This window comes from Ceratotherium simum, chromosome 22 (assembly GCF_057802395.1).
Source record: "Ceratotherium simum simum isolate JZ-2026a chromosome 22, ASM5780239v1, whole genome shotgun sequence".
Lineage (NCBI taxonomy): Eukaryota > Metazoa > Chordata > Mammalia > Perissodactyla > Rhinocerotidae > Ceratotherium > Ceratotherium simum.
Window position 1 is genome coordinate 29765875 of NC_141921.1, and position 12289 is coordinate 29778163.

Sequence of the window (12289 nt, forward strand, 5' to 3'; positions counted from 1 at the left end):
AGAGCAGAGGCTTGAACCAGATCCTCTGACTCCAAAGTCAGTGCTCTTAGTCTCTATAGTCTTTTCCCAGGACCAGAATATTCTTGCCTGCCTGTCGGGGCTCTGCCTGATACCTAGCCGCCCATTTAGTTTAAATGAAGGCCCAGCAGAGCCATGAACCACCTGGAGTTCACCAGGCCCTCACTGCTCCTTGGCAGAGACCAGAGCCACCTGAGCCTGGAATCTATCTACTGGTTCCCTGTGCCTCCCTCTGGTGCAGCCGAATGAAGTCTCCCTTGCACCCGCTTTTCTGTGCATCCTTCTGTTCCCTTCAGATAGAGCACAATGCAATTGATTAGGCCTCTGTTTTTTCAATTTCAATCACATCCTTGCCCTGCTTCCCTAAGATTATAGGCGGGTCACCTTGATTGTGGTTTCCACCGTTCATAAAACTCTTCAGTCGTTTATAAAACCATCTCTCGCCTCATTCACTCCCCCTCCTGGCTCTTCTCCTCCATGATGCATGGATTTTACTGGCTTAAAACTCAGAGGGCAATTTTATTTTCAAGTTCATGGTGGGGGAGGAGGACAATTGACTAATGCTGGGTGTTTCACAGGCATTATCTAATTTGATCCTCACCGGGAGGCGGTGCAGAAGTGTGATTATTCCCGTTTTACAAAAGAGGAAACAAGACTCTGAGAGGCTACAACGCTTACCCAAGGTCATGCAGCTGGATAGTAGAGTCAGGATTTGAACCCAGGTTTGTGTGACTTCAAAGTCTCATGCTTCCCACTGTGTCGCATTCCCTTATTTGATGGAGAAGCATGGGAAAGCATAAAACTAACCAAGATTCAGCCCAGGGAGGGCATGGTGCAGCTAGCGGTCTGGGGTAGCCCCATATGTGCTGAGGATTGTAATCATAAAAGAACCAAGTCATTTATTAATTTCACACACATTTACTGATGTCTCCTGTAGGCTCTTAGACTAAGAGCACCTGTCCTCTCCAGGAGGCAAAATAGTAAACAATTACAACACTTAGGGGAAAGGTCAGTCTGGAGGCCAAGGAAGACTTCTTGGAGGATATGAAAGAAAAGTCTGCCTGATGAAGCAGCCAGAGGCTGAAATCATCTCCCACTGAGGCAACAGCATGTTTAAAGGCCCAGAGGTATGGTTGAGCAAGGTGGCCAAGTCAGACAAGTGCAAATAACTATGTATGGGAGGGTTGAGGGTGCAGATGAGGCATGGAAGAAGAAGGTTGGAAGGTCAGAGGCAAGAGGTAGGAGGGTCGGAAAACCAAGAGGAATGGCCCCTGAGTTGTGGAGAAAAGTCAGAGAGGGCCGGCTCCGTGGCTTAGCGGTTAGGTGCGTGCGCTCCGCTGCTGGCGGCCCGGGTTCGGATCCCGGGCGCACACCGACACGCCGCTTCTCCGGCCATGCTGAGGCCGCGTCCCACATACAGCAACTAGAAGGATGTGCAGCTGTGACATACAGCTATCTACTGGGGCTTTGGGGGGGGGGAATAAATTAATTAAATCTTAAAAAAAAAAGAAAAGTCAGAGAGAAGAAATCTGGACGGCCCAGGACTTATTGGGTGTGAGTCTATCCTGGATCCCACTGCTCCAGTACTGAGCTGAGTGGACCCACTATCTACTCCAGCAGTTCTCTCCCAGGTACGTTATCAAAGCCTTCCTCCCACCCAACCGTCTCATCCATGACACAGACACACACACACACACACACTCACACATCCCGCAGCTTGGATGGTCCTGCAATGATAGCCATACTCTCTCTAGTGGTCACTCTGGGTACTACATCCAAAACTGCTGGAAACTTTCCTCTAGGATGGGAGGACTTAGATCCCTTCAGAACCTTCCCATCCCACAAGATGGGAGATAAAGCATAGTTCCTGCTCTCAGAGAGCTCATAGTTTAATGATGATGAGAGTGGAGGGGACAGACACAGGCAGAAAATATGGGAGAACAAGGGAGGGTCCTAACTCAATTGGGCAGGGGGAAGTCTGAAAGGCTTCTCAGTGGAGAGCTCATAGTTTAATGATGATGAGAGTGGAGGGGACAGACACAGGCAGAAAATATGGGAGAACAAGGGAGGGTCCTAACTCAATTGGGCAGGGGGAAGTCTGAAAGGCTTCTCAGTGGAGGTGTTCCTTCACCAGAGACTTGAAAAAGGAGTAAAAGTTTGCTTGATAAAGAAGCAAGAGAAGGGCATTTCAGACTTGACCGAATTAAGTAAGCTCAGAGGCAGGAAATGGGACTGTGCAGGGAGTTACAATTAGGTAGGTGTGACTGGAGTGAAAAATTTACGGGGAGTTGGTAGCTAAAGATGAAGATGGCAAGGTAGGCAAGGGTCTTGTCTGCCATGCACTCGGGCTAGGATTCTAAGCCTTGGGCCATGGGAAGCCACTGAAAGGTTTTCAGCGGGGGAGTAACAGTCAGATTCACTTTCCAGAATGAAAACTCTGGTGACCAATGCGGAAGGATGAGAAGGAAAGAGGCAGGAGAGGGACATCCCTCTTGGACACAAAGAACCACACCAGGTCACACTCACAGGAGGACACATTGAGCAGGCCTGTGAACCAGACACATAATACACATGATGACACCTACAGACATGTCTGTGGGTGAGAACCCAGGCTGAGCACCCACAGACAAATAAACACGTACTTTCAGACACAGAACTCAGGTCCCTGAGCTGAAAGGAAACCGAGGACGCACATTACCCTCAGATACAGGCTGACAGTGAGAACCACGCACACCCTGATGGACACAGGAATTCACACACACGCAGTGTGGCTGTCAAGGGCCCTACCCTGCCCCCCTCCGTCTCCTCTGGGTCCCTCACCACCTCCGGCAGGAACAAAGCTGACCTTTGCCCTCTGGCCTCTGGCCTCTCCTCCCACACCCCCTGCCCAGAGGGAGGAGCTGTTTGAAGTCTGGGCTGCAGCTGGGGTTTCCTGTTGCCTGGAGGAATGTGGGAGGACTTGCAGGGAGGGGGGAGTGGAGAGGGGCCGGCACAGGAGGAGGGATAATGGGGGCCTGGGGGCCTTAGTTCTCATTGTACCACAATGAGGGGGGCTTCCTGCTTCCATGGTCTCTTGGGCCCCAGCTCTGAGCTGTTCCCATCCAGAGGAGGGGAAAACCAAGGCTATAACGCCTCCAGTCCAATGGGCTTCTTGTTCCTGGACCTGTAGCTCAGTGGCTGAGGACAGGCCCTCAAACTCTCTCGGCCTCAGTTTCTCCTTCTGTGGACTGCGCTGAACCTCTCTCTAGCAATCCACACCTTTCCTAGGGGAGCTCCAAGAGTGGGGCCAGCCCCGGAACTTCAGGGAGGACAGCGCCTGCCCGTCCGCAAGGCTCGCTTCACTCTGCCCTTTCCATGAGCCCCAGGCGCCCAGCTCACACTGCTGTGACCTCTCAGTTATCGCCGTTACAAGGATCATGGCTCAATAACCCCTCAGCACGCCCTTGCCGGCTTTCAAAGTGCTTTCACACCCGTGTGCTCATTACATCCTCTCAGCAGCCCCGTCTGTAACGCAGGGATGGGGTGACTCCATCTTACACTCGTGGAAACTGAGAGACTCAGAGAGGTTAAGGACACACACATAAAAGCAGAATCAGGAGCAAGTCTGTCTAACTCCTATTCCACATGGCCTCCAAACCCTTAGGCCGCACAATTTGATCTCTAGGCTCTCCCCTCTATTTCCTAGGGTCTAGCTAGACCACCTTCTACTTACATTGACACAAAAGTGTTCGGAGTGAGCTGAGCCCAGAAAAGGGTGATGCAGGCTCTTCCACACCCTAGGTCCCCCTTTTCAAGTCTGCTTTCTCAGGGAACCTACCGCTACCCTGCCCAGCCTGCGGTGACCTGGACACTATTTTTAAACACTGGGTATCCCCATCTTAGACTATTGCTGCCGAAGCAGATATAGAGATTGGACACTAGGTGGCAGCAGCAGCCCACAAGAAGACTCCGAGTGCGTTTGTGTGGGGAGACCCCCACCCAACACAATTTGGAGAGATTCCAAGAGAAAGACCAGCCCCCAAATGACTGGGAAATCCTGTAATGCTTGGTTTCCAGCAATGCCCAACACCTTGGAGGCTAATAGCACCCACCCTCTCTGGGGAGGGGGCAGCTGAAGCAGCCTGGGGTGGGAGGGGCATGCTTGGAAAATTACCTCTTATTCTCGTATCACCAGTGGAGCCATGGGCCCTACTAACCTTTCCCTCTGCACCTCGTCACTTAACCTCTCCCCTCTCATGCCTTTCCCAAACTCCTCTTCTGCCCCATGTATCTGGGGCTCTCTGTCTCCTCCTGTATTAGCCCACCCAAATCCCTCTCAAAACTTGATTCAGAAGGGGGTGGGGTCTTCACGCCCTGGGGCAGAGCCTAACCTGTAAGGGTGTGTGTGTTGGGGGCTGGGGGGTGAAAGAAAGGGGAACCTGGGCCTCTCCCACCCTCCTCAATGCTAAGGTCTCTCCCTCCCATGGGGACCAGCTAGGGCAAGATGCCAAAGCCTCATCTATTTGTGATAACTTTAGACTCCAGGCTTTGGAGCTGCAAAGGGCCCCTGATGACCTTAACCACTGCTTTCATTAATATCTGACCTTACAATACTTCCCATTCAATGAATAAATTTTTGAACCCAAGGCTTGCCTGCAAGAAGCTGCTCCCAAATGGGGGCCTCTCCAGCTGGCCATGCCAGCCCCATGATGCCAGATCAATAGGTGTACTACCTAGGGCCCTAGACCTCTCCCATTGCTGCTGCCCTCCCCCCCAAAAAAAGTCCAATAGAGAGTGTCCCCCCAGATCCCCTCTTTTGCCCTCTGGGAGTTCCAGACTGTCCTAGAGAAGGGGTTTGGGAGGGGTGGAGGTGTAGGGAAGGTGGTGACAGGGAGCTGCAGTTGGCAAAATGTCACCACCTGCCTTTGTCACATGCTGGCCATCACCCTCCACGGCCAAAGGAGGAGTCAGAAACAGGTGGGCCAAGGACAAAGGCACTGTTGGAGGAACTTCAGACATGGGGCAAGACAGACAAAGCCAGCAGACATAGGGCAAAGGAATGTCAGAAGTGGGACTAGTGCAGGACCAGTCAGGGCCGGTGTTGATAGACACGGAGGACAGGACAGCAACCATGCATTATTCATCTCCGTGTCCCCTGTGAGCCCTGCATACCTCAGTTAACCTTTGTCGAACTGAAGTGCCAAGGGAGGAGACACAGACACTGGGAGAGAAGGTCAGACAGAGCCCTGGGGAGTCACAACTCCTGCCATGGCCCGAAGGTTAAGCAGTGAGCTTTGGAATCAGCCAGACCCTGGTCCAGCTGGGTTCTACTACTTCTTAATTGGGGGGCCTGGGCCTCTGCGCCCTCATCACTAAAATGGAAATGATAACAGTACCATTTCACGGGTCTTTGCAGGACTCAGGGGGCCCATGGTGTCCAGTAAATGGCTGCAGCAGCAGTTGTGCATCCTGGGCTACCTCCCCTGGCAGTGCACATTTCCATCTGTGGGGATAGGCCAGGCAGGGGGCCCAGAGCTAGGGGCTGGATAACAGATGTGACCTGAAGAGGAGGTAGGTGAAAGTGCTGAGCCCAGCCCCTGGGCCGCAGCAGGAGCTCTGAACTGTTGAAGCTGAATCTTGCTTCCTGACACCATGAAAAGGCTCAGTCGAATTCAGGAAGGGGGTGGTGTGTGTGTGTGTGTGCTATCTGTGGATTTACCCAGGACTTTTGTGCCCTGCGCCCTTGGACTTCTAGGAAAACTAGGCGAAGAGGGGGCGGGGCTAAACCCACAGCTCAGGGCATGAGTCGGGGTTACCGAGTGAGGAGGAGGCGCTGGTGGGGCTTTGAGGTTTCTGGAGCAGCCCTCCGGCCAATAAGCCCTTGCGCTTTACTCAGTAGGAAACCTTTTCAGAGAGGGAGAACGTCCCCAAATTGAGAGAGCCGGTCCTCCCCTCTCTCCTCTTCCTCTCCCATTTAATTGGGACGCCCCAGAAAGTCGCAGGCCCTTTGGCTAATCCCTTGATTCCCTATTCGACTCTGATTCCATTCTCAGACCCCGCCCCTTCGCTCCCACCCGCAACCTCCGCTCGAGCCAGAGCACCCCGCGGAGGACAAGGGACGTGGGAAACATTCTCAATCCTTGGGGAGAACCAGCACCCCTTGGTAAACGAGGACACGCCCCCGCCAGAGGAGCCCGGGCGCAGCGTCCCCGCGGGCTCCGGGCCGCGCCGTCGGAGCAATCAGCGCGGCCCCGCCCGCCCCGCGCGCTGAGCGGCCGGGGCGGGGACTACAAGTCCCGGCGTGCGGCGCGCGCGCTCCCCCCTGGGGTTCCGGATGGTGAGCGGCGAAGGTAAGGCGAGCTCGCAGAGGCAGCGGCGGCGGCGGCGGAGACGGAGAGAGGCAGGCAGGCAGGGCGAGGGCGAGAGACGGAGGGAGGGAGCGAGCGAGGCAGACCAGACAGACAGACAGGCGGGCGGGCGGGCAGAGCGAGCCACCCGCCAGGCTGCGCTCAGCCCAGCTCGCAGCGGAGAGAGCAGAAGGCAGGAGGAGGGAGGGGAGGAGGAGGAGGGAGGGAGAGAGGGAATCCAGCTACCACCACCCAAAGCCAGCGTCTGCTTTCTGTCCTCATTTCCTTTTCCCACCCAGCTCTGAGAGCAGAGAAAGGCAGAGAGAGCGAGAGATAGACACAGTCAGAGAGACAGACAGACTGCCAGAGAGAGCGGGAGGGAGGAGGGCGGAGGAGGAGGAGCAGGAGGAGGACTACGCGGGGCGCGTTCCCTCCCAGGTTTGCAATTGGGGGGGTGGGGGCGGGGGTGTCCAGGGCTGTGAGAGTGTGTGCGCGGCGGGGGGAGCGAGGGGGGCGCAGAGAGAGCGAAGGAGTGATCGAGGTGGGGGGGCGCCGCGGGAGCGGGGGGCCGTGTCCAGCAGAGTTAGCGGCGGAGAATGTGAGCCGAGGCGCGAGCCATGCTGTCAGCAACGGCGGGCGGCTCAGGGCTCCTCCACGACTCCTCTCCCCAGCAGCCAGGCGCCCGCGTCGCTGCCGCCGCCGGAAGACAGACGCCCCCCAAAACCCCTCGCCTGGCTCGGACCCACGGAGCCGGCAGCCCAGCACTCCGGTGAGTGGCGCCTCTTCCCCAGCCCTAGACCCCCGCTGGGGACCGTCCGGCCGGGCTCTTTTGTGCAGCGCACCGGGGGGGCCCCGCGCCCCCTCCGCGCGCCCCGGTCCAGTCCGCCGGACCCGGTGGCTGCGGTGCCCGCGGTGCGATCGGTCTTTGTTTCCACCGGGGCCCGCGGCTCGGCTGGGCTCGGCTCGAAGCCTGGCAAGCAGCGCCGGGAAGGGGGAGGGGGAGGTGGACGAGAAGGGGGGGCGGGGAGGGGGGGTTCTCGGGTTTCCTGGCTGCCCCGCGGCTCCCCCGGCTCGGGGGCGAGGTGCGCGCCCAGCGCTGCCGCGCGCCCCCTCCTCCTTCCCCCTCCCTCCGTCTTTGGATTTAAAACTGCAATTTGCTCTCCAGCTTGCTGAGAATGTGAGGGGAGGGGTGAAGGGGGGGACCGTGGGAGCGGAGAACAAGGCTGGATTTTAGGAACGGCACTGGGAAAGGGGGAGACTGCGGAGGGAGGAGCCCCTCCTCTCCAACCCCCAAATCCCAAGGTTCCGCTGGTGCTCCGGGATTTGAGGGGCGGGGACCTAATGACCCGGAGGGGATGTGGGGCGGAGGAGGGATTTGGGGGCAGTCGGGGCCGGAGGCGTTGGGCCGCGTGCCCAGTTACCTGGCGAACAAAGTCGGCTCACTTTTGCATAAATAAATAAATAATCGCCTATCAATGCGTTTCCTTTGGGGTTCTGATTGAATCGGCCCCCTCTTCCCCAGGGGGTGGGGTGCTGAGTGACAGCTGTCAGCCCCCTGGGCCGGTAGCTGGGGGTGAATTGCTGAATCTTCTGCTTTCTGGCTGAGGGTGCCTTCCCCTGCTGGGTCCTGGTCCCCGGGCAGAGCCAGAGGGGCAGGGGACTGGCTCTGAGTCTAGGAAATAACCTTGTTTCCTGTTCTACAGGAAAAGGGACAGCAACCCAGAGTTTGGGGGCTGGGGACGAGGACTGATGGGAGCTGGAGGGGTTCCCCAGCAGCCTGACCCCCCAGCCTCCTGCCAGGCAAAGGGGCCAGCTGAGGGAGGAAGGATGTGGGCCTTGCTGGCCGGAGGCGGGAGCTGGGGCTGTCCCTGAGGCGGGCAGCGGGCACAGAGAGGGAGGAGGGAGAGAGAGAGAGAAGCGGGGGCGGGAATTCTCTACCGCAGACCCTGGGGGCCAGGGCCAGATGTGGAGGGGTGGGGAGTCCCCCCCTCCCTCCCAGCTTGGGGGCCCTGGGGCTGGGCTGGGAGGGGCTGAGCCTGGTGCCCTCCGTTCTGCACCAGTGCCTGACTGGCAGGGCCAGCTGAATTTGGGCCCAGGCGTCACCCTGGGAGGCAGGGCTGGGCTGCACCAGCCTGGTCCCTGAGCACAAGGAGGGACCCTTGGGGGGCCTGTGCTTGTCTGGCTGGGCAGGCGTTTCCCGCCGGACCAGTTGGTGTCAGGCGGGACTTGGCCCCAGCTCCCTGGGCAGAGCTCAGGGTGTGAGGACAAGCTTTGCCTCCGGGTCAGGGTGGCCACATTTTATCCGCTGCTGCTGCTGCCGCCGGCGGGGCGGGGGCATGTGCCTGGGCCTGGACAGAGTCCTGCTAGGAGCATTTGGGGTGTTTCTATTGTTGGCTTGTTCCTGTTCCGTGTGGCCCGGTGTATATAGCTGTGTGAGCTAGGGCTGTAAGTGAAAGATTACCAGTCTGTCCAACCCCCTTACCCCCCCACCGCTTGGGGGGGCAGGCTGGGTTGTGGTGGTGAGCTGTGGGGGGACCCCCCAGGTGGCATGTGCATGCTGCTTGCCATCTCCCTCCTTTGAGCAGATGTATATTTATTTTTATAGTAATGGAAAATCAAACTGGATAGTAAGTTGAATTCATTTTTTTCTCCTGCTGTGTGAATAGTTGGAATAACCCCCAGAGACTGGTGAACTTCTTGCCCCAGAGCTCCCACCTTTCAGAGGTTGCAAAGATCAGTGAGGGCATGAGCTTGTGGGGGACCAGTGGGCACCAGTCCAAACCAGTGACTCTTGTCCCTCTTGGTCTGGCATTGGGGCAGGTACCCAAGTGGGCAAGCATTGCCCCCTCCCCAGGCATCCCCCCACATCCCAGGGTGTAGTCTGGCCTCTCAGCCACCTCCTTGGTCAGTGCCTAAGCTGTGCCCAAGCCCTCAGGGACAGTCTCCTGGTGGGCTCTCTCCCCCTGCCTGGGCTTCCAGCCCACGTGCTGATATTTATTTTCTGTAGTAAAATCCATTTTTAATGCCGTTACTTTTGAAATAATATAGAGAGAAACAAATGTGATGTGTTTAAGTTGCCCTCTGTGAGTTTTTAATGTGATCTATGGCTGAGGAGGTGATGGAAGGAGCTGTTGGGCTTGGAGAAATTTGGTGTCATAAAGCAAAAGATCTTGCTGTTTATTATGGTTGCTAGGCTGGGGGGTCTGGAAGAGGGTCGTGGGGGCAGGGAGCCCCTGCATCCACAGGTGCTGTGGATGGACAGTATAGCTTCTCAGTTTAGGGGTATGAAGATTCTAGCATTATTTTGTGTTGCTTCCCAGCCCTTGACGGGGTCTTTGGTGAGGGGGCTTGGGAGTTGGGGGGTTTTGTTCCCTCCATTCCACCTGCTTAGATCTTGATGGCAGGGAGGCTTCTGGAACCTCCTACTGAGCTAAGTGAAGGTGTACTTTGCAGAGGTTGGACTTGGATCCTAAAGGAGATTAAAGGATGGGCTCTCCACCTGATTGTTGTGGCTGTGCTGGAGGCTTGAGGGGCAAACTGTCCCTGGCAGAAGACTGTTTTTTTTTTGGGGGGGGTGCTTGCTCTGGACTGGCAGAGCCCCAGAGGGACACGGCTTGTTCTCAGATCAGCCTGGAGCATTGACTTTGAGCCACTCTCTCCTCTTGCTTCTGTTCCCCTTTGGACCAGGGCTTCCTCCAGGCAAACCTGATCTCCCTCATTTCCCCTCTTCCCCCTCTGTCCCACCCCCAGGTCAACTTCTTTTTTTTGTTTGTGGAATACAGAGCTCTGTGTCTCATGCCAGCCACCCAAGACCAGGGGGTGCCGTGCCTTTGTACCAGATGCCCAGGCCCTTCTGGTCTGGTTGAGTGAGGTCAAACAGACTCGCTATTATGGGATGGAGCCCAGTTCTGTCTCTGGGTCTCCTGGGTCTCTTGGGACAGAGCAGGGAGAGGAAGCCAGGATAGGGTGGAGCTGGGGACTGCAAGGGGGAGCAAGGGTAACATTGTTGCTAATGCCAGCAGATGGGCCCCCCCAGGGAGAGAGCTGGGGGGAGAATGGAGGAGGTGGGGAGGAGAGAGACCCAGACAGCCACATGTGAGGTGGAGAGAGGGAAGATGGTGACAGAAGCCAGTGATGAGGCGGTGAGAGAGAAAACAGGCGAAGAGAAGAGCGAGGATCACAGCCCCTGGAGGTGGGGTCCAGGGGACCAAGAAGGCTTAGGCATGTGCCACTCCTCACCCCACAAGCCCTAGCGAGCACTATGGGCCTCTCACCAAGATCAAATGCTGGGATTGTTTTTGGAGGAGAGACAAGCAAATGTCTCTGGGAAGAGGGAGGAGGACAGGTGGGGGAGAGAGAGAGGGAAAGACTCCCACAAGAGGAGGGAGAATGGGGAGACAGGGGGATTCCAGGGGTCACTTGACTAATGCTCCTGCCCCCGGGGCAGTGTCTCCCCGCTGCCTTCTCCAAATGTCTGGGAACAGAGCCGAGCTCTTCTTTGGACCTGGGGGCGGGGCCTGAGGCAGGTACAGTGCCCCACAGGTTGTGGGTGCTCTGTGCCAAGAGGCACCGGGGTTTTAAAAGTGGGAACGTTAGAGTCCAAGAGATGCCAGGGGCATCATCCAGTTGGATCCCCACCCCCCTTGTTTGACAGCAGGAAACCAAGTCTAAAGAGGGGAGCCACTTGCCCAGGGTCACAGACACTTGGCAGAGCCAGGCCTGGGACCTAGGCTCTTTTCACCCACCTCTCTGTAGTTACAGAATTGGAACAGCTGCAGGGGGCCTCCTGGGTGCTGAGCAGGGCCAGAGCCTGGGGAGAGGAGCAGGCGGGCACCCTTGTGGCCGGAGTCCCCCCAGGGGAGGGGGAGGCGCCGCTGCCGGGAGAGAGAGGGAGGGAGGGGAGAGAGGAGGGGAAACAGTGAGTCAGGCTTCCAAGAGCTGAGGATGAGAGAGCCAGAGCAGGGAGGGAGAGGGCAGGGAGGGCTGCTCAGAAGCAAGGAGAGGGAGGGGGCCCAGCCAGGGGCAAGGAGAGCTCTAGAGGGACGAAGCCAGCCTCTGGCCCTGGCCCAGCGGTAGGGCTGTGGGGAGGGTGCAGCCAATATGGACTTTGCCCATGGTAGGTCAGGAAGGAGCCAGATTCTGCCCCTGCAGAGTCCCTTTCTTTCCCTATTCCTCATTTATGATCCCACTCCAGGGTCTCAGGAGGGATGACTGTGTCTTTCCATCTCTTCCTCAGTTTCCCCATCAATTGTGGGATTTGGGCTGTGAGCTACTCTTGGAGAGGGAGTGAGGGGAACAGAACAGCCTGGGAGGGTGTTGAGGGATGCCGTCTCTAGCTGCTGGCTTTGTGCTGGGGGCACTGTTAGAACCTGCCACCGGTGCAGGATAGGGTGCAGGTCTCTGGGAGCAGGGCTGCCTGTTGAACCTTCTGAGGTGCTGGGCGGGGGAGTAGGGGTGGTGGGCCGTGAGTGCTGAGGTGCTCTGTGTGTGTGTGTCTGTGTGTGAGGTGCTGGTCTGGCGATAGTAGGTGGGCTACCTGGGGCCTCTCAGGATGGTCAGTGCCTAGACAGGGCCAAAGTCCCCACATGTCCTGAACCAACCTCCACTTGGGGAGGGGGGAAACACTTGTGTGATCCCCACCCCCCCATATCCCTATGGGTCAGAGGCTCTGGGGAAGCTGGGAGGTGGGAATGGCCCCTGTGGGAGCTGGCAAGAACTGCCTGTGCGGCCCCTCATGCCTGGAGCTGGGACCACAACTGCAGGGATCCCCAGGGACTGCCTGGAAGGGAGGAGGGAAGGAGCCCCCGCTCCCACCCAGCTGACAGGAAGCTATGGTTCCCACCCCCTCCTTCCCCCAAGGCCTGGCATCCCCCCGCCCCTCCCTCCTGAATTGCCAGCGTCTCCTCCATTGGTTAGAGGGTAAGGAAGGTGGGCACTGAGGATCC

General features: G+C 57.5%; 1 long non-coding RNA gene across 2 annotated transcripts in view; it reads left to right on the forward strand.

The window, feature by feature from the left end:
- The first annotated feature begins 6384 nt into the window (after nt 1-6384).
- The window catches only part of LOC147914117 (uncharacterized), a 49100-nt gene continuing 43195 nt past the window's right edge, over nt 6385-12289 (forward strand). The window contains exons 1-2 of one of the 2 annotated variants that reach the window (XR_015555804.1): nt 6385-6782; nt 7016-7113. This is a non-coding gene — a long non-coding RNA (uncharacterized LOC147914117). The remainder of the gene's footprint in view (nt 6783-7015; nt 7114-12289) is intronic. The other variant, XR_015555803.1, reaches the window with a different exon arrangement.